Below are 22,471 nucleotides of genomic sequence, written 5' to 3'. Positions count from 1 at the left end.
AAGTTTAGATGAACACAGGTAATACCTGGTATCTGACAGCCACTGATTTTTTACTTGACTGTCGTCACTAAGCAATAACAATATAAAAATGGTTGAAATACTTTAAAACTTGGCCTTTACTCTATTTTAAATCGATGTTATTTTAACTATTTAGGGAGCCAAGAACTGTTACATACAAAGTAGCTATCACTAAACGACAACAGCCTTTTGTTTTTATTACTATCACAGTAGCCTTAGTTAATCATTGTTTACATGGCTTTTTGGTAGCCTATAAAATAACAAACCTAATTTTCACTTAATACAAACTGAAGTATTCAAAAATTTATACATAACATGTCAATATTAATAGTGATGACAAAGTCAAATTGCTTAGTTACATTACCATAATAATTCAGAACAAAAATGGAAACAAAAGACAGACAGACACAGATACTAATTTCCTGTGAGAGCACAGGTTTTAGTTAATTTTAATTAAAATTAACTGTCTAATTTACTTGCACGTTCTTAGAAAATTATCTCAAGATTCAGAGTTATAAATATGCTATTAAAAATACACCTTAGTGATACCTAAATAATCTGAATTAGATCTTTTTAAGAATGAATAAAATTCACAATTCATTGTAGAGTTACGAAGTATGGAATACCTCCCTAATTAGTGAGCTATTCATCACATAAAATTGACAACCCCATATAGTGAAACTATCAAGTGAACATGCTGCAGCCAATATGCTCGAAGGTACATATCAGAGCCAAATGAACTATTCAGGTAATTAAGAATCTTGAACTGAAATAAAAACATTGCTCCACATTGCAATTGGTATCAAAAGGATATATGAATTGCTAAGCACCCACAGACACCAAAAAGCAGAGGAATAACTTACCTGACATACAATGGTAAAGCCAACTAGCTTGATGTCTAACACTCACATGAGATTCCAATTTAGAAAAAAAATACCTTCTTCAATTATATTGTTATTTCATTTGCAGCCAAATCAACATATGAAACAGAGCTAGTGAAATGGCTTTTGCATAGCAATAAACTTAATTTCATTCTTGTTCTATATATCTATCCATGGAAAGCCATAGGGTATTACATGAGAAAATTCAGAGATCATCTGATGGCATATGGCCATTACAAGTTGTGTATAATCTAATGCCAACATTGTCTAAGAATCTACAGGGGTACCTGGAGTGACCTTCAAGCAGCTAAGACAGTAGGTTATAAGGGAATCCTCATAGGAGAGGGTTCAGATATTGTTCAGGCATGTAAAAACATAAAATATGAAAATAATTTTATGTAGTAAAAGCAGTTGATAGGACAGTATTGAATAGCATTGACAGAACAGTAATTTAGTGCTTTTACATTTCTAGGTCAGATCTTTTCATCTTACTTGCAGTGAACAAATAGTACTTTGAGAGCTGTCCAATTAATAGCAGCTAAAAAGCTGAATTAATCTACTCTTTTGTGAACAAAATAAGATGTTACGTAAATTACTTCTCATCTTCGAAGGTCTCTGCACATATAGCTCATTAAAATCAGTTTTATGTCAGTGCCACTCCCCTGACGTCAGCTAAATTATTCCCAATGCATACTTCCACATGTGTAATTAATGTCGAACCTAATAACCAGCTAATCACAGCAGAAATTCATAATGCTTCCTTCTATTTCTTTCTAAGAAAACAGACCTGCACAGGGTGCAATGTACCTTAAAGTTACAGTAAATCACTAGATTTAACTTCTTTCCATTTTCACCATCAACTGTAAAGTTTCACGGTAACACAAGCTTCAATAAAAGAACTCTGAATTGCAAAACTTTGGTAAAATGGAACAAAAGCTATTAATATTTGTGATTGAGAAAGGGGAAGGGCAATCTTGAAATAAAGACGACTACTTCTGCAGAAGTAGTTTACTTAGTTATAATAATACATTTGCCATTGGAGTTGTATTAAAGAAGTTAGATAAAATTGTCATGAAATGCATTTGATGTAACACATTTTTTGTTACTGGTTTTATAAGAATTGGAAAATGGTATTGAACCTGGTCCCAGTGGAACAAACAACAAAAGCTCCATAAAAGTACATAGTATATAGTACATAGAATAATAAAAGAAAATTCAAAATTCCAAATGTAAAACTAAGATTGAAAGAAAGTTGAGAAAAATGTTTCACAGGTCGATGACTTCCCATTGCAGTTTCATGCTGAAATACCAGTTGTCCAAGAGTTGTGTTGTCATAAAAGCCTTGTTGCTGGGAGTTTCTGTAAATGGACGCTACAGGTGTGGATGAGTAACAGTCACCAGGAAGCAGCAGGCTAGAAAGAGCAAATGTACATGCAACAAGGGTATAAAAGTCTACCAAACACTAACAAGCTCTGGAGATTTTTCACCCTATTGCATCTTCAAGAAATGAAAGATGCCCAGCCTGCCAAGCATGCACAAGGCCATTGGGCCATACCAGCGCCAACGAAGGGCTGTGCAGCTCGGACCACATCTGAGGTGGCAGCGGCAGCTGTGCGCCGTCACAGGCACGAGGACTGCATGTGCTGCTGAGGAAACAAAGGACTCTGCAAGGGACTCTCGAGGAGCCAAGGGACACCACAGGGGACTATCTGCACATCTGCCTAGAAGCCACTGTCACGCCAGTGCAGCTCTCCGCAGTGAGCAGCTGGGCTGGCCTCCATCTGCGTGACTGAGTGACTGCGTGTGCGGCCATGTCTATGTGATAGCGCGTACCCGTGGCTGTGAGAACAGTGGGAGGGAACGAGCAAAGGTACTGAGCAAACAGTTACCTGCTTTTAATAACAGCTTGATTCTATTTATAATAAAAGTTTAATTAATAAAGGTTGTTCTAATAAATTTTCATTGGGACCTCTCTCTCCCTGACTTGCCCCCCTATGAGGGTAAAGAAAACTTACAAGCATGTTTGGATGCTCTCAAAGAGATCAGGACCCAGTCTCCTACACACCCTGACATGCATTACAATACCTGGAGAATAATGTATTTTTTTCACCATGTTGTTTTGTTCTTTATACAATTTGTCTCCAAAAATATAGTCAAATAAATGTTTTATTATGACTTACTAAGAAGAAAAGGTACTACCAACTCCATGACATTATCAGCTCAGATCTTGTATCTAATGGATGAAGGGACTCCTCTAGGCTTACAGAATGCCAGATTTCTGTGAATTTTGTAATTCTGACTTGAAGTGCACTGCGATTTGTACCCATACTCACTGCCAAAAAATTCAGTAACTGTTAGAAGCAAAACACAATTTTAAATGTCTTTCAGCCGTAATTTCCTACAAAAGAACCCACTTTTAATGCCACTGATGCACCATTTAAAAAAATAAAACCAAACAAACAGAAAACCCAAACCAATATAAATCATATTACATAAGCCTCATTGCTAAATCATTTGTGAAGTCTGAAATGGCAATACTCCTAAAAAAGTACTGTATTGACAAATACAATTCTTATGTAATTAACAAGCTTCAAACGACATTAAAATACAACTGTGCTATACAAGTATATTTATAAAGCTAGCTGTATAAAATGTAAACAAAATAAATTGCATAATTGCTGTATCAATGTTTCATTGATAAAAGTGGGGGTGTCTTCTTTCAGATGAATAAGCCTATGATTTTCTGACTCAAAGTAACAAGAGTAGTATAAACTTAAGACGAAGGAATAAAGTATCAACACTGAAGGTGTATAAAGTTAGAACACAAGACCCACATCAAGTCAGAGAATGTTACAAAGAGAATCTAGCATTTGCTGATACCATTTTCAAGGTGAATCCTTTCCAGTCTGCAACATACATAATTACATTGGTTTAAACAGAAAGACTGAAGTTGTATTTTATTGGAAATTGCTAAATGGTTTCAAGTATAAATAATATATAAAGAACAGTTTATCCATCTGTCCTAAAAATCATACATTTCTTGAAAGAAAATTTATTGTACCATGAATTTAAAGGAGGAGATAGGGTGTTCAAAGAGGAAGACACCAAGATGCTCCCACATTTTCCACACATGCCTTAATGTTTTTAACTGTACCATTTTACTTTCCAGTCTTTCATCAGGTTTCTATACCTGTTTAATGGACCTTATTATTGCTATTCATACAATGTATGTTTATACAGCAGTTTGATTATGAGTGACACAAAGAAGTGCTGCTTCAATGAAAGTTAATTTATAAGCATATTCCTAACAAATCATCTTAACAATAGAAGTCACTTGCCACAGAATCTCAGGATAATATTTTCTCCTCTAATTTGCAGAAAGGTAACTTCTCTTCCTCATTTTCCAGTAAGCTGGTAGAAAAAAGAAGGAGCAAAGAATCATCTTTTCCGATGCACAGTATGGAAACGTTATTTTTAATGGAAGGAAAAAAGAAGCCATTCTCTGTATAACTGCAAACTGACAACTTTACTTTTCATTGTACAGGATTGCCTTCTGCCACTCATTTCACACAGGTACCCCTAAAGTTTTTCCCAACTGGCACCCACTTTAACTTCCAAACATTCTTTGACTGGTTTTCAAAAATACTGGTGAGACTGAGCTGTCAACTCAGTTGGTTCAGCAAAAATGCAAGCCATTCCAAAGACAAGTACTTCCTCATGCTGCCTACATGTATGCACTCTTTCTTTCAGAAAATTGAATAATGGCTTATTTTCTCTGGAAAAGGAAAAGAAAAAGAACTTGTCTTAAAAAGACTATTGTAGCATAAGAGAAGGAAGCAATTTCCTTACCCAACTTCTATGCCAATTACCAAGCTGTGTAGCTTACAGCTCTCACTTACTGGAAGCTAGCACCTGCCAACTGTCACTAGACCAACAGAGAAAAAAGAGACACAGTAATGTTTATATACACTTCTGCAGTCAGAATTAACAAGAAAAACCCCACTATTTGCAACGGTCTACCAAACCATCAGAGAATATTTCTAAAAGTCTGCCACAAATATTTCTGCTTTTATATCACGCTGAACTGAGGAAACACTTAAACCCAAAGCTCTGGATGAGCAATTTAAGAAACTGATATATAAATGACTCCTTCATAGCTTTCAGCTGTCTTCTAAGGCAGCCTTCTAGGTCCGACTAACTGAAAAACAAGAATACAGATGTTTCTACTTATCTACATGCAAAACTGCAACTAAAAAGCTCATCTTTGTAAGTGTCCCTATATTCATACAAACTAAGTGAAACATAAATTAATTGACAGACTATGATTCCTCCCTCAGAAAAGGACAAATTATATACAGTAAGTCACAGATGCATGCAAAAATGTATGTAGTATGCCAAATAAGAAAGATTATTATTATTTGGAAACACATACAATGTACAGTATAGGAAGAGCAATAAATTGTTTAAAATATCACAGCAACAACTGAACTACAAATACTTAGAAAACAGGGAGTTTTGAGCATGCAGAAAGAAAGATTTTAACAAAAAACACAATCCATAGTTTGAGGATATTCAATCATCAAGCAGGTTTTTTTAATTCCTTGGTTTGAATTAAAGTTTCAGATTATTCTCTATTAAATCTTCACATAATGATTAAAAATAATAATCCTTCTATATTAATTTGCATATGTGATTTGATTATATGCTCCTGTACTTAATACAGGAAAGTATGTCTTTATCTGGTATCACAGTCTTCATTTATCTTTACTTTGTTAGATAATTCAAGAGACAGTGGGCTTATGGTTCAAATTATGAATTAGGTATTAGGTTTACATATTATGACCTGGGATCAGTTGAAGTCCATAATCTTCGCCTGACAAGCCTTCTGAGAGGCTGCTGTTCTGAAGTTACCATCTAATTAAGAGCAAACATGTTCACAGACTGATTGGACCTCCAATTCTTGGGTGCCTTTCACAAGAACAAAGTCTGAAAGACAACTAAACTACCTCTAAGCAGACACATAATTTCACAAGTAATTATGTTCCAGATTAGAAGAATCTTGAAGAACCTAACATGGCAACTACAGGACATAAGAACTGGCTAAACTCCTACTGCTGGCTGAAATCTGCCTCAGATTACTCTGGTTTTGAGACAGAGTTTGTACATTTATGTGCAGTTCTAATCCAGAATAGGGCAAAATCAGACCATTTACTTTTAAATCATTGATGTGAATTTAAGACCATGCAGACGAGACAACTTCAGTCTGAAGTACAGAACAGGCTAGGCAAATTAAGAAATGTGTGTTGGCACTTGTTATCTATTACCTCCTCTGACTCAGCTTCTCATCACTCCAATTAACTCCACTCCAATGTGATGTTTGTATCTCCTAGAATTGAGATCAAGTTTACCCAAGGGGTTCTCCCCAGGCCATCAAGAGAACTTCCAGGGAAGAGAACCACCCAAATTGATAGCCAGGTTTACAAGTGTTAATGGGCCATGACTTCAGAGACAAGCATGAACACAAACAATACTAATATATCCAGCAATAGAAAATTTTGGTTTTTTCCAAGATTCAATAGCCTTTGAAAATATTACCCAAATGCACACACTGACGCTTTTTCATATGTACTTTTCCCAGGAAAAGATCCCATGGATCAGGAACAGAGGTCAGAACAAGAAAAAACCAAACCAAAACAAAAGAACCCAAACTGTAGATTAACAGACATAAAGCCACAAATAAAAATACACTTTTTATGTAAGTGCTTACCAACATCCTGAAGGACTGTTTGGAAGTATGACTGTCTCCAAACACCTAAACCTGTTATTCTATACTATGGCTAACATCTTCAGCCAGAGAGTGCTCAGCCCAGCCCAAAACTTGCATCTGGACGATAAAGGTTAAAGGCCTAATGCTAAGAGCTAATAAAAACTTCTCTCATTTAAATCCACCTATATTTAACTCTGAAAAGCCCTTGATGAATTTTGCGGTCTGATAAAACTTTCAGATAAGTAAGTCAACATGACAAGCAAAAAATTATTGGGAATGTGTATTTAACCACAGATTCTCCTGAGCAGGCAAGAATTAGCCCCTGTGCTCTCTGGAATGATGACCTGTGTTTTATGAAGCTGAACTGGAATCACCCTGCCAGTAAATCAGTATTTCCAAAACGTAGTTTATTAGCTATACAAGTAACTGTATTTCCCTTAGAATTATTTTGTTATTTTAGATTACAATGTCTTCAAGTCAAACTACCAAATTAACTGCTCTTTGGCTGCTTCCACATCCCATTAAATAGCACATTATCTAGCTTGTACCCACACAGTAGATGTTTTTCCCCTCTTATAAAAAGAGATTTGGTATCTAAAGAAAAGCGCAATACCTCATTAACCATGAAAATCCTTGAAAAAAAGGCCAAGAATATTTTAAATGTTTGGAGTGCTTTAGTTTAGACAGTGACAAACAAGTATCAAAATAGTTCTACCTACAAGTATGCTGACCTGAGCAAGGGGCTGTCTACAGACAGGTGCTGAACTGCTGAATTAAAAATTGCATTTCAAGGTGCTCCATATCCTCCACTGTACTTATATTAATACACCAGTTTTTCTTCAAGCTGTTCTGCAAAGAATTTCTGAAAGTTGATTTAGTTCTGTAACATAAATACTGCAGGTGCTTTGACAGTACTAAATAATAACACAACAGTAAATTGTGACCTGTTCTCATTGGTTTATGTGCTAGATTAGAATTTTTTTTGACAGTGGCAAAAAAGGCACATATATTCCTTTCACATTTTCCTTTCTTCTCTTATCACACCAGTACCAGGAAATGCTAGCATAAATGAGGAAAAAAGTGCTTGGTGTCTGGTGGGTTTGGTGTTTTTTTTTTTTAAAAAAAAAAAAAACTGAAAAAGCCACACACATGGGAAACCTTAGTGACTATTTGTAAGATTTACCTAATCACTTTCAGTTAGCAACATTGACAAGCATAACATCAGCTAAAAAAAATAGTCAGTAGGCCACAAAAGCTTCCTACATTAATGTAAATAAAATTGACGCAATACATAAGTATATGGTAATACACTAAAGTATGGTTCTTTCACAGTTGTCCTAGTTTAAAAGAAAAACAAACAATCCTAAACCTCTGTGCTTCCTTCCAGTATATGCATAGGCAAGGTCTGAATTATATGAAGCTGCTCTAATTTCAGATACAAACATCACATTGGAGTGGAGTTAATCACACTGAAGAAAAAAAAAAAAAAAAGGTCTTTATATCTTTGGAACGCTTCAAATAAGATCTCACAGAAATGAGACAAAACAGGTTTTATGGTTCAGCCACATTTAAGACCGGGTCAGCTGGTCCATAGAGAACCCACAGAATGTATTACAATAAAAGAATGTGAGGGGAAATGGGAACAGCTGTGCTTTATTACAAACCTGGGGCTGTTTTAACTACAAAACTTTCTTTATGCCTTTAAGTTTCTGTAGGACTCCGCCATTATAAGCAGCAGATTCAAACATCCTATTTCCACAACAAAATACTTGGTTTAGTCAGATTTATCTTATTCTGTATCTCACCTATACATCTAAGTGCAAACTACTCTTTCTTCTCAGGCATACTGCTTTCCTTTATGCCTCAAAATCACCTTTTGTAATCACACAGCCTAATAGTAAATGAACCAGCAAATTGCTGGTAATGAAAATGCAATCAAGTCTTTTTCATTCAAAACCCTTTAGTCATCTGAAGTATACTTAGCTAATAAAACACTGATCACCATCACATGAAAAATAAAAAAGCAATTTAATGTTTTTAAAACAATTATCCACTTCACTATCCCAGAGGGAGAGTTTACACTTGTTTTGCTCCTGATTCATATTCAATACAATTTTTCCAAGAAGAAAGAGGGAGAAATACTTCAGTTTGAGAAAATCCCTCAAGTAATGACTCTGGTTTTTTTGCACATATTGGTGGAAGGTCCCCAGACAAATAAAAAGCATTCATTACCAAGTAAGTATACTTTCTTTTTCTTGTTAATTCCATTAATACAACTTAAGTAACTCAAAGTACTGTTTATAGACATTTTAATAATGCAGTTAGTAACTTCTAAACTTTCTTAAAAATCACCCTACCTGACATTATTTACTTCACTTTCCTTTCATCATTTTTGGGGTATTTATTAGAAATAATTTTCTTCTGCAGTCCACTATCTTCAGAAAAATAGAAGTGCATTGGGGAAGGAAAAAAACCAAAAATGACCATGCATATAGATATGTTTGTGTACGTATACAAATACACGTTAATGTAATGGTGACTGGATGCGGCCAGATCAATGTGTCAGATGAGACAGTTATATATTTTTTCTGTTATGCACTTTTAAAATAATTTTCATTAGGTTTTATCTGAGGGATAAGCCTTTTCTTCTACACTAACTAAAAAAACAACACAAAAACCACAACAAAAAACCAAAACCAAAGTATTCATCTGACAAGACCTAATGCAAAACTGAAATGGAAGATGTTTAAACAACAAAGTAGAACTGAGCTGTATCACCTATCACCCCAGTTCTTAGAACAGAAGTCAGCATTGGCACTATTCCACTAGTTATTCTTTAGGGGTTTTGGGGTTTGGTGGTGGTTTTTTTTTTTTTGCAATAGCTGGCGCAGGTTTTATGTGTTGTAACAATCAAAAAGAAATTCCTACTTTTTTATTAAGCTCAGGTTAAATTCCATGTTAATCAGTCTTTAGTTTGTGACTTTCAAAAACAACATATTATGGTCAAGCTCTAGACTAATTTTGCAATTGTGATGGCCTGATTATGCCTTTTCCAGGGATATCATTGCTACACCTAGTGTGACAGAACTGGATACTTTTTCAAAACATTAATATGTAAAAAAATTTTGAAAAATTACAGGGCCAGTAAAAGTCAGTAAGAAAAGGTTTAATAAAAATCAAGAGCAAAGAGAGTTCAGGAAGTGACAAGAAGGGGGAAAAGGAGCATTTCAGAATGCCTGGCTTCATAAGATCTATTTCAACAGCAGCTGGCATCCCTTGGAGCTCCTTTATAATGAAAATCTGAAGTGGAAACTGTTCAATATTCCAAAGTTCATTTTTATAAAAGAACTAAACTGGAGACAGCTGATGAAAGGAGAGCTGAGCTTCTGGCAATAGTACAAAAGATTGATGGCCTTTTTCTTCAGAAGAAATACAGAAAACAAAAAATGTATATGTCTAGCTGCTCTTTTTCATTTATCTTAATCCTTATTCTTTTTGCTTTGCTCAAACATGTTCATAGTGAAAAAATGCAATACTTTTTGCTAAAGTACTACTAGCAACTTTCTAACTTCTAGAAACAGCAAGTCTTATCAAAAGGTAACTTACCCTACTAGGCACTTTTAGAAATTTGCTAATAATGGTTCGTAAAGGAAAATACAGGTTTGATTTTCAACGTATCAAGACATTTAATTTCTTTTCAACTTCATTTTAGGTCTTACCAGTGAGTAGTTGGCAAGACAACTGACTGCCTTTATCAAAACAAAGTCAGCTTTATTTCAAGTTTCAAAGAGAGCACACTGGCTGGTAATCCAGTTAACTAGAAGGAAGTCTTCATTAAGAAATATTTAATGTATCAGGCTCCTTCTCTTTTCTCATGCAAGAAACATAACAAGTTATTTTATTTCTCCTAAGCTGTGGCGAGGCTTGAACATGGAAAGCCTGAAGAACAGACATAGTGAAAAACAAAACCATACATGAAAGGTGAATTTATTACATTCATAAAATCAAGATAGTTTTAAAAAAAAATATGTTTTCATCACTGCATGACATATTACTTGAATTATAAGCAGGAACTCAAAACACTCATTGGGTTTACAGAACAGAGAAGTTTAAAGTGACATGGAGTTCTTTCCCAGTTGTGGTAAATCCGAAATTCTCCATCTCACTGCAGCTGATGTGTTAGAACCAGTACCTCCTGTTGTCCCATCCCTCTGCTTGAAACAAGGCATCTAGTTATCTCCCTCATTCAGCAAGCACTGATCATTCCCAGAAAGGTAAGTACCTTAAGTAGGTTCATGATCAGCCTGTTCCACTTACCAACATTCAATGTTTGTTTTAAATATGTACATTCAGATTGTGTGAGAGATTTTGTTTTTAAAATGTTTCACAATATAAAACAGCTGTTCTAATAAAAGGGACCGTTTCTTCTGAAGAAACTGAAGAGGTATCATTACTTCAGTGCTACAGCTCGCTGCAACAAACCAATGTTAACTGACCAAACTACTGAATCTTGTTATTATCTCCCATAAAACAGACCTATAATATAACATCAAGCCTACCTAATGCACACAGCAAATCTAGCAGTGCATTTAAATACAGTTACTAATGCAAACTAAAAAGGGAATTCAGTCTGTAACATTAAATATTTCCTTCAGACACTAAACATTTTGCCTGTTGGCAAAGCTATCCTTCCCCTTTCAGAGAGTACTGTTCAGACTGTATATTGATGCTTCCCCCTTATAGAAAATTACAGGATAACTTCATAGGATAATTCATGTTGTAAGGGATCTCAGGAGGTTTCTAGCCCAGCCTCTTGCTCCAAGCAGGGTCAGCTAAGACACTGGATCACATTGCTGGAGGCTTTACCCATTTGAGTCTTGAAAACTTCCAAGGAAGAAATCTGCACAACTTCTCTGAATAATCTGTTCCAATGCTTGACTGAATATACCAACAACTTTCCTTGGTTTTTACAAACAAATTAAATTTAGAAGTTATTAAGCTGAACTGCATAACTCAGATTTTATAGATAAGAAAAACAATTCCATGCAGAAACTAATACAGCAGTAAATTCAAATACATGCCTAACAACTTTGAGTACTGGCTTGACCAGGAACCAGCAGCAACTTAGAGTTATGCTTGCGTTCAACTATTAGCTAAACTGGGAAAAATTGAATTGCCTATGATAAAGCAGGATGTTTCTAATAAAGCTATAAAAAGAACACCCATCTCATGACTAAATCATGATCTCTATGCTACAAGTTAACTCCTTTGCATGGGAACAACACATAACCTAGCCACTATGTGTCAATTATAAAGTATTACATAAATACAAGCCAAGTACTTGCCAAATACGCATCTTTGTATTTCTCCATTTCAACACTGCACTGGTAATATGAGCTTTTAAGAAGATTCCACAAATACGAAAATGTTTTTGCATATTCTCACATGAAATATTATAGTCAGTCTGTGGTGCCAACCACATCTCATCCATGCCCCCCATTTCAGACACAAGAGTTACTAAGTTATTGCAAATAGTATTTCTATCACATCAAAAGGACTACCTTATTGTAAACAAAACACTATGATATGGTGGGAACTCCACCAGTGACAGTTTTATTGAGATCTCAAGTCAGTGAGAGGCTTGCATCTTTTTGTAAGTATTGCACCACACTAGCTGTAACAAAACTTCAACATAAAATAAAAGTATAAACCCAAACAAAACACAAATCGCTAGTTATTTTACTTGTCAGTTCAGAATCACCCAAAACTTAGCGGAGTTAAGCAAAAATACAGTATATGCTCCAGTAAGAATTGCTGTCTCTTAATAATTAGGAATAAGTTGCTCGGCATTTCTAACGTTTTCTGCTTAGAACTTTGGCAAAGTAAGTGTCCCGTCTGTCCTTGCTTTCTGCCAATGCACTTATATAAACACATACCTGTATGCCTCATTGAAAAATTTGATCATCTTTTTTTTTTTTCTTCTTTCAGCAGTTCAAAAAATGTGACTATGGTTTAAAGCCATCAACATAGGCAAGATCTGAGCTAATGCTATGCTCTTTCCTCTATCTCTAAAAATGGACCAAAACCTATACAACTAAGAAGAAAGTACTGGTTGTTTCAGTGCAGCAGAACAAAAGCCACTCTATGGTCTACAAGGAGGAGTAAAAATTGAGACCAGTTTCTGGTAAAAGCACATAAAAAGTGACTGGAGAAGGAGAAAAGGAGACTGTACTGGACTGATACAGCAAATCAAGAAGAGGAAGCTCTGAGAAATAAAGAAAAGTAAATGGAAGGAATGCTGACAGGCAAAAAGCAAGGACCAAGAGGACTGGCTGAAACAAGAAACTGAAGACAACTCTGGAATCGTCAAGACCAGCATACCTAAAAAATGAAGACTGAGATGGCTATGGGAGGATAAGGACACTGTCATTAGGATGCATATAAAAGATGAAGTGAAAAGGACTGTGCTTGCAGAAGACTGGCAAAAGAGCCCTCACCCACCATGACACATTCTCTCTAAAGCCTAGATAGACAGGACTCCAGTCTTTCACCTCTTTTCCCCTATTAGAAGTACCTGGCCAAATGCACTACAATTATGCCATTTTGCTTTATCACTGGTGTATATAAAAGGGACTGCACTTTTCTAATACTGTCATTCATCATGCTTAAAGTTCAAGAGCTTCTGCAAAAGATTCAGCTTTTCCAATCCTGTTGATTACCACTGTGGGTCCAACACAGTAACACAAGAAGAAACTTACTTTGAGTTGAAAATGTTCTGCATTTTCTTGGTTTGATTGTGTTGTTTTTTAAAAATTCCCTTAAGTTTAATTTTCTAGGTTTTAAGAAAGTATATGGGACATGTATGCATACTTTACTTCACAAACAACATGAAAGGATATTATTAAGGCTACTAAATCAATGACTTAAAAGTTATAAAATGACAGTGTTGTCTGTGCAACCATAATTCACTTCCCCTGAGGGTGTACATATTTATACAATAATAAACAAACATGTCATGTACTGCTTCTTCAAAGTTACCTTGCCTCATTCACTCCACAGGATGAACATGCACAGAAGATGAAACAGAACTTAATGCAGGTAGGACTCTTGTCTTACCTACTGAAGAATAGGAATATGCATAGTGAATGAGGCAGGGCTTGCAGCAAGGAAAAGCAACAGGGGCTCTGTAACATGCCACAAAGGCTTTAACAGTTAAAGTCCTCTCTTTTGTAGTTTTAGCTATTCCTCTTCCTGTCCCGCACACCATTTAACCCAAAATTCCCATAGTTCGTAATTAACTGTGAATTCCCCTTTTTCTCATCAACTCTGCAGGTAAGATTCACAGATGCGTGGAGCACTCAGGACTGTTACTAAAAGCAATGGTAGCTATAACTTGAGCAAACATATTTACAATAAGTGTAGAAATTACAAATTGGACACAAAAAATGAGTGAATATTTTTCACCTAACCCCCTTTATGCCTCTGTTCATCATCTGTAGAAGTCTTGTCACATCTTAAGCAGTGCTTGATAAACTAATAATTATTTGTAAGGCATTCTGATCATGTAACGATAAGCACTTCAGCAAAGCCCACACAGATGTTATCAGTTCTGTCTTCAAAGCAGAACTGAGTAACACTGAATAAATAAATCATGGGCTCACATAGGGATCAATGAAAAATACCAAACTGCGCTAAGTGAGCTCCATCCATCCTGTGCACTGAATGAGACAGGGTTCCTACAGAAAAAATGACAGTATGTGACCAAGTAGTTAAGACTGTATCGGAAAGACATGCTCAAAAAGGCACTTATAACCTCTTTGTTCCATAACCTTCTACAAGTGTTTAAAATACTTGATTAAAAATTCTATGAAATCAAGTAAGCTCTTGCATTATCATGCAGCTGTGTTAAAGTTGCATTACTTTTTGGTGTCTGTCAGAAGTAAAATCGGGAATCTTCTGTTGGTTTAGAACAGCACTATAGGTAATACAAACACAGACAAGGACAAAAGTGTTTTGCTTAACTTCTTATTTGTACTTTCGCAAATTTGGGATGGATAAGGTATTATTTTGAATGTAATGTCAATTATCACTAAACACAAAAACTAAGCAATTGATACTGATAATACACATTTAAATGTAAACAAACACTCCATACTACCAACAGGCTCCTACAACATTAAAGAAAGTTCTTATTAAAGACATTTTGGTCGATTATTATTATCTACACAACATGGGCCAAAAATGATCCTTTCATAGGGATTTGTACAATACTTGCACTGCAAAAAAAGACATTGAAATGTTACTAACGGTAGAGGAGAAAAACTGGGAATTTCATTAACTCCAGGTTATTACATAAAGCTTTCCCCTGCTCTTATGCAATTTCAAGTCCTGTGTTTATTATTTTTGCTGGTTTACAAGTAAATCTATACAAAAGACCGATGCTAAGTAAAGTATATTTGTTAATACCTTGTTTGATACAGGCACCTCTGCACAGGTGGCTGCATTTTTAGGCAATTTTTCGCCTAAGCTGTACGCACTAGTATTTACGCAATGGTTTATTTTTAAAATGTTGAAGAATCCTTGAAGTATTTTAATGTGTTTTAATACAATAACCATTGAAAACATTTGTAGCTCGCAGGTCATAGTTTATTTTCATTACCAAATGGAGCATAGTTCATTAACTGCATAGATAATCTCCGGTAGGTTTTATATGCAGAATTAAACAGCGCTTCATAGAGCAGATGGAATTCCTAAAGAACCCCTTACTCAGTCTGCGCTCAGGCACAGCATCACGGACACGCTCAGCCCCTTCAGGTGACTTTTAGCAGAGCTCAGCAACGGCAGTGTCTGCAAGCGGTATTTCTGCTCTCACCAGCAGGTGTTAGTACAGTCAGCCCGAATTACTGCCATTTACGGAAAACTGACACATAATCAGCATTTTACAGGGGGGAAACAAAGTGAAACACTATTAATTTTACTGCAAGAAGGTGCAACGAAGAAAAAATCCCTTTTTAGCTGATCACCATTAAATACCCCCGAAATACCAACAAGTAAATGAGACGGAGCGAGGCCGTGTCCGGGCGTGCAGCCCGCTGTGACAGCCCGCGCAGCAGCACAGCAGCAGCACAGCGCTGAAGGGACGCGCGGTAAGAGCACGCACCGTACGGGCACATTTTTCCGCACGCTGCCAAACCCCGCACGCGCGCCCGGGCGAGCCAGACGACCCCGAGCTGCAGGCTTCCCTGCGGCAGCCGGGGACGGCGTTCGCGAGAGGATTACCCAGCCAGGCGTCCCACTTTCCGCCGGAGGGTCCGGCTAATCTCGTCCCCGGCGCCCGGTCGCCCTGGGAGGGGAAGGCTCCTCCACTCACTCACTCACCCACCCCAACCCCCCCTTCCCACGCGCGTAACGGCCGCCGCCCCCGGCCGCCTCACAGGAGCGGGCCCCACCGCCCAGGCCCGGGCTCCGGTACCGGCCGCGGGGGAGCTCGGAGCCGCCACCTGCCCCAGCTCCCCGACGGCAGCAGCAGGAAAGTTGACTCCCCGCCGGCGCAAACCCACCCGCGGCGGCGCCCCCTCGCAGGGACCACCCGCTGCCGGGGGCCGCCCCCTCCCCTCACCGGAGGCAGGGCCGCGGCGGCGGCTCTCACTCGCGGCTCCGAACCGGGACCCTGCTGGGCAAAGGGGGCGCGGGGCGCACCGCCGCACCCGCTACGAAGCGAGCAGTGCCCTACCTGCGCAGTGCTGCCGCACAGCCGGGCTGTCACCCCGCGGCGTCCCGCCTCAGCTGCGCACACCTGGCACGGCACGGCACGGCACGCCGCCCGCGCGCCCGCCTGACAGCCGCCCGCGCGTCCCCCCCCCCGCCCCGACGCCGCGCGCGGGTCCGCCGGGGCCGAGCGGGGTGCGGGGAGCGGCGGCGGCTGATTGGACAGGGGTGATGTCACTCGTGCGCGCGCGAGCGGGCGCGAGCGCGGCGATGAGGGGAGCGGTGAGGGGAGAGGACAGCGCAGCACAGCGGGGAAGGGAGGGGCAAGGTGGGGTGAGGAGGGGCGAGAAGGGGGAACAGGTGAGGGCAGAGAGTGCGGGGGGAGTGAGCAGAGCCGCGGGGAGCGTGAGGTGAGGGGGAGCGCGGTGAAGGAGCGAGGAGAGCCGCGCAGGGCCGGTGAGCCTGGCGAGGTGAGGCGCGAAGGGGCGGATCAGCCGGCAGCGCTGGCTGCGGTGGGTGCAGGTCTCGCGGGGGGGCGGCCCCGTCAGGGCGGGAGGGGCGAGGGGACGCGGAGGGTGCTCAGCATCCCTCCATCCACGCCCGTCCCGCTCGCCGTGCCACATGACTGCAGGTGGAACAGCACTCCGCGCTGCACAGTGAGCATGTGCAGCGCCGGCTCCCCCGCTCTCCCTTTTCCCCTCTCCCTTTCCCCCCCTCCCCCGCTCTCTCTCTGTAAGACACTATCTCACTCTCTCTCTCCCTGGCACACGCGTGCGCTCTGCACATGCCCAAAGGGAGGGTGAAGCCCAGACAAACCCACTGCCCATACCCGGGCCGGGTCCCTCTGCTGCGCCCGCATCCACTGACAGAAAAAGGCGGGAGGCGAGAAGGACCTTAAGGGTGCACCTGGGCAAGAGGTGTAATGCTCGGGATCCTCGAGAGGTGTGCTCAATAATGCCAGGTTCAAACTTCCCATTAATACCCTCCTCCCAAATTAGGAAAATAATTTTGAAATTATGGGATTTTTCTTAAGGCTTGATTTATTTTCTGGACTTTGCATCTTCTATGCAGGCACATGTTTCTTAATTCTTCTTCATTACCACAAAGGCTAGATATTTATTTTTGAAGCCTCTACCTCTCCCTTCAGCCCAGGCCCTGTGGCATTTTCCACTTTATAAACTGCTGCAGAAATAAAAACTAGCAGAGGGGAAAAAAGACAGAAGGGCTGCATGAATGCACAGACAGGAAGGTGCCCTGTCCCAAAATAAGTATGGGGCTGACTGCTTACCTGCTTGGGGGAAAGCAAACAGGGCCATATTGGAGAAATGATCCACTGAGGAGCCATGAGCTGCCAAATTAGTGATCACTGCTGCAGGAAGAACTCATGAGAGATGGAACATGGAACCTGCAAAACTATGCAACATGAGTTTCCACTGTGTATGAAGCACAGCTTTTGGGGTGAGCAGGGGCTGCAACTATGACAGTTTATATTTGCAGCGAGTGACAGATCACACACAGTCACTAGCTGGCAGAGCACAAGTAACACTTGACAAGGTTATGCAACATGCATGGCCATAAGGACTAGAGAGAGGAAAACTTCCGCTAGTTCAAGGCCCTCAGCCTGACAGCCTGAGGCCCCTTGTTGCTCCATGATCAATCCTGTATGTTGGGAGTAACACCAAAGCGCATACATTTCCCCTTATGAGAAATCAGGTCACTACAGTAGAGAGGCATCTGAAGTACATTTTTTTTCAGCAGCTTGGGGTAAGGAGGGGCAGAAGGAAGCAAGTCAGCACAGCTTCACCAGTAGCCATCATCTTGGATGGTTCTCTCATGTCTGAAAGGATTTGAACTCACTCCTCTAAAACACAAGACACCACTGACCTTATGGCTTTACCGTCTGCAGACTGCAGCAAATACTATTGTGTCAATTACAGTGAGATCACACTCTCTCAACCAGATGGGTCAGAAGCTTGTTGTTTGAGGATAAAAAAGATAGTTCATAAAAAAACCCTAGTAGATTCTCATTTAATCATTCCAGAGTTGGAGATTTAGGCTTGGAACTTTAATTCCTGTGTCTTAATCCAATACTGAGCATTGTATGTGTACACAAACACACAGAAGAGGATGAGAGCTGTCACCGTGGGTGTGCTCTCAAAGCAACAGGGATGGAGATTGCATGCCAGGGGAAAACTGGGTGGTACCAAAGGTGCAGAAAAAATAGGACATAAAGACTGAATAGCAGAGCATATTAGGTAAACATGTTATATTATACATGTTGGCAAACTGTATATAGCAATGTAACAGAAGGTATTTAAAATATTAGTGATCTTTGAAATGCTGGCACAGACTTCACCTGAACTGCAGTTTTTAGACACCTTAATTGCTATCTTACAGTGAGGACCATAAAACCGTTTCAGCCCTGGCAGTGTTTAGAGCAGTCTTAGAACTCCTCTGAATGGCATTCAGGTCCAAAACTGCCCCAGGCTGCATTTTGCAGCTGGAAGCACTAAAACACAGAAGTCAACTTTAGGATGATTTGCTGAAGGGCGTGCTAGGCTGCTCTGTGTATCCCCTCAGAAGTACAGCACAGGCAGCTATATACTGCCACAGTGTATTTAATGTTTAGGATACTCTCTGAAGGATGTTATTCCCTGATGTTCAGTAATTTCAGTTTCCAAGTTCATTGCCAGAAGTTAAGATGGCTGTCATGCACATTTTGAGGCAGGGTAATTTTTTGCTTAAATATACCAGTGGGTGTCTCTGCACTGCACAGAACATCCCTGTCTCTCCCTGTGCTTGATTTAAACATCCTTCACCAGAGCCAGGGAGTCAGCAAAGCAAAACAGGAATAGAATACGTGCAAAAAGCCGCAACAGAGTGTATTCAGCACCCTGTGCATTTTTAATCATCAGCTGCCCGTTATTCCATAACACTCTCTTCCTGTGATCAGTTAATGTCTGTAGTTCATACCTATGTCCTTGGGTACTTGATTCCTGTGAGGAATTTGCACCCTGAAAAGGGGCACAGCTCATTTAGGATCTGACTGTAAGGATAAAGGAGGCATAGCTGCAGCCTGCAGCGCTTGTGGAGGAACAGCAACCACTGACCTCACTTCGTATTTCCTACAGCAAACACTCATAGCATCCACCATGGGAGGAAAGCAGGGCGGGGGTGGGGGTGGGTGGATGGGATGTGGAGCAGGGACAACAGCTCTCTGTTATTACAATAAAATGGAGACACAGGTCAACATGAGCTTTATATATCCCTACCCAGTCTCAGCAATCTTTTAGAGGATTATTAAGATTAGAAGCCCCTATTGTTTTGCTAATGGCAGTTTATTTTAAAAATGGCTTTTCTTGTAAACATACAGGAATGACCATATGTTACTCCATACTCTAGTGCTGCCTTGGCATACTACTAAAAGCAAAGAATGAAAATAGTGTTCCAACTGTAGATTTTACAAAAAAGAAACATTTCATTTGCCCTTCAACTCTGCTGCTGTGGAGTCTTACCTGGCTGAGTGTAATGCATTAAAATAGCTTAAAAATACTCTTTGAAAAATCTTGCTGCAGCTTATGCTGCTGTAAGAAGGCTAACAATGCTAACAATCCATTTAAAAATCCATGCTTGTTTGAATTCCAGAGGTATATTTGCAGAGATAATTTGAACTCTTGACTATATCCAAACCTATCATCCATAAAGTTGACTTATGTAAGTTCCTTTTCATTGCTCCCAAATGATGCAAAATATTTCCCACAATATTAAAAAAATTCAAATTAAAATAAAAGTTTTAGAATCAGAGACCACTGAGCTGAACACTAGTCTTGTTGAATTCCAACCTCTCCAAAGTGAATGACACACATCAGAAAGGTAATTTTAATTATAAAGCTTAAAATAGAGCATACAGCAAGACATAAGTTTGAAATTAGCTTCTGCATCTTAGAAGTTATTTTCAGTAGCTTTTAGTTTGATCACTGAGGCTATGATTCTCTATGCTTGATCTCTTTCATGACTCAAATGTTTCTGGAAAATGATTCATACATTTTAGAGGGTGCCAAAGGACAAAATTAAGTACTTTTAATGAGAAACTTTTCTAACCATTCTTTTAATGGGAATGCTGTCTGTATATCCCTTCACAGGAGGGAGCAGGGACTTGAGATCTGGCAAAAAAGGTAGCTTGGAGCTTAAGACAGATTTTTCTGTACAAACAAAAATATTTATATCTGACAAAGAACCAAAGCAGAAGAGAAATTAAGAGGATGACATGAGAGTATGTTTACACTCTGTTGATCGCTGACTTGTACTGTGAGCTCTATCTACAAGTCCAGAGCTTACAACTTTGGACATTAGGTCATCCTAAGTTACACTAGGGTTTGTTTAAAGAGTCACATCAGATCACGGGTTGGGTGAATATAAAATCAGCTGTTCCTCTCAGTAAGTAGATCTCAACTTTCCTGTGAATCTAGTCCCACAAATTAAAATGTTTAACTTTCCTGTGAATTTGTTCTGTCTATAAGCTACTACCAGGAAATCAGGTTTGTACCACAAGACAGGTGACTCAAGTGTCACTTCAGAGGAGCAGAAGTTTCCCAGATTCTCTCCTGAGTCAAAAATAGTCTTTCACCAATCCAACCTATATTCTGTGGATGCATATAGCAAGATGCATACAGCTTCTTAAACTCACGTAGCCACAGCCTTCCCATAGCAAAACAAAGGAGAAAACCAAAATACTAAATACTTTTAGAAAGCACATTTCTATAGTATTATAGAGTAATAATACTCTATTAGGTATTTTTCACACATGATAATACCTGTTGATGCCCCCAGTTACTCATTTGGCCCAGGTGGGAAATGATTAAGTTGTGAACACAAAATTCCATAGTTTACTGACAGTTCTACACATTGGTAAGATGTTTTGGTTTTCCTTAAGTATGTATATGCAAATCTGCATACACTATGCAAAAAGGATACTAGTACTTACTGCAGTTGCAAGTCTTTAAGAATTATTGTTATCTTAGTTTTGTCACCCTACTCTCAGGCATTATGTGATCCTTTACCATGAGCCTAGTGCTTTTTTCTATGAATCCCTGTCTCATTCAGTATAAAAGGTGAATATATATGATAAAGCATCTCTGCAGTATTTATTTCTATTCTTACCAATCAATCAGTTCAGGTATAATTTATGGCTAAAAGGTGCTAAAAAAACCCTCATGTTCTTTATTCATTGTACCAGTGAGTGCAGTTCATGAGTGTTCTCCAAGGTTCCTGTCTTTGAAATTTGTCTTCCAAAAAAAGACATAGGAAAAGATTAGCCTTTTCCTTTCAGTATATGCAAATGAGATGCAAAATGACATGTGCAGATTCCTAACTAAATGGCAAATATCTCAGCAACTAGGTGTCCCACTCAAAATATTAATAGCCTGGTTTTTTTTCATGAATGCTGAACACTTTTCATATTCTTTACAGGAAAGCATGAAGACAGGAAAGATTCCCCCAAATCAGGCCTGAGGCCAAATCAGCACTTTATAAGCTGGTTGAATGGAGAATAAAAAAAAAACAGACTGAAGTGGCTTGCATGGTAAGACATAGTCTGAAACATTTTAGAACTTAGTTCTCCTATCTTGCTAACTTGTTCTAAGCATTTCCTGCTATTTGAACTGATCCAGTGTAAGGCTTTCAGAAGAAAATGCACAGATTTCAAAGAAAATAACTTCATTCAAACCTCAGTAATAATGCACACATAATCTTTGGCCTTTGGATTTTCCTGTTCTTTCAGGATCATTTTTGGAGGGAAATATACAATGCATATTTGTGTGTCACTTTCTGTTTGCTTTTCAAATAAAATACTAATCAGGTACAAAAAGAAAGTATTCATTTACTTCAAAGGAGAATTGCTGTGCAGTAGGGTTCAGCATACCTGTAGAAGCTACAATATGATCCAGATTTCTGCAGAGTATTGAATAATATTTTGATGATATTTTCAGAAGCTCTTTTAGAAGGAGCATTTCTGATGAAAGCCCTTCAGTCACAGTAGATATTTGGATATTAGGTACTTAGCATTAGCTATTGAATACTTTCCACTAAGGTGTGACAG

The 22,471-nt window shown here is 39.0% G+C and overlaps 1 protein-coding gene across 5 annotated transcripts in view; it reads right to left on the bottom strand.

Moving 5' to 3' along the window:
* The window catches only part of CNTN1 (contactin 1), a 249,875-nt gene extending 228,750 nt beyond the window's left edge, over positions 1 to 21,125 (bottom strand). For all 5 annotated transcript variants that reach the window (XM_080392102.1, XM_080392100.1, XM_080392105.1 and 2 more), the window contains exon 1: positions 16,400 to 21,125. The gene's annotated coding sequence lies outside the window, so the exon portion shown is untranslated. The remainder of the gene's footprint in view (positions 1 to 16,399) is intronic.
* Between the last annotated feature and the right edge of the window lie 1,346 nt (positions 21,126 to 22,471).

The sequence above is a fragment of the Falco punctatus genome (assembly GCF_963210335.1).
Source record: "Falco punctatus genome assembly, chromosome: 6".
Taxonomy (NCBI): Eukaryota; Metazoa; Chordata; class Aves; order Falconiformes; family Falconidae; genus Falco; species Falco punctatus.
The sequence above is the reverse complement of the archived record's forward strand: the minus strand, read 5'-3'. Positions and strand labels throughout refer to the sequence as shown.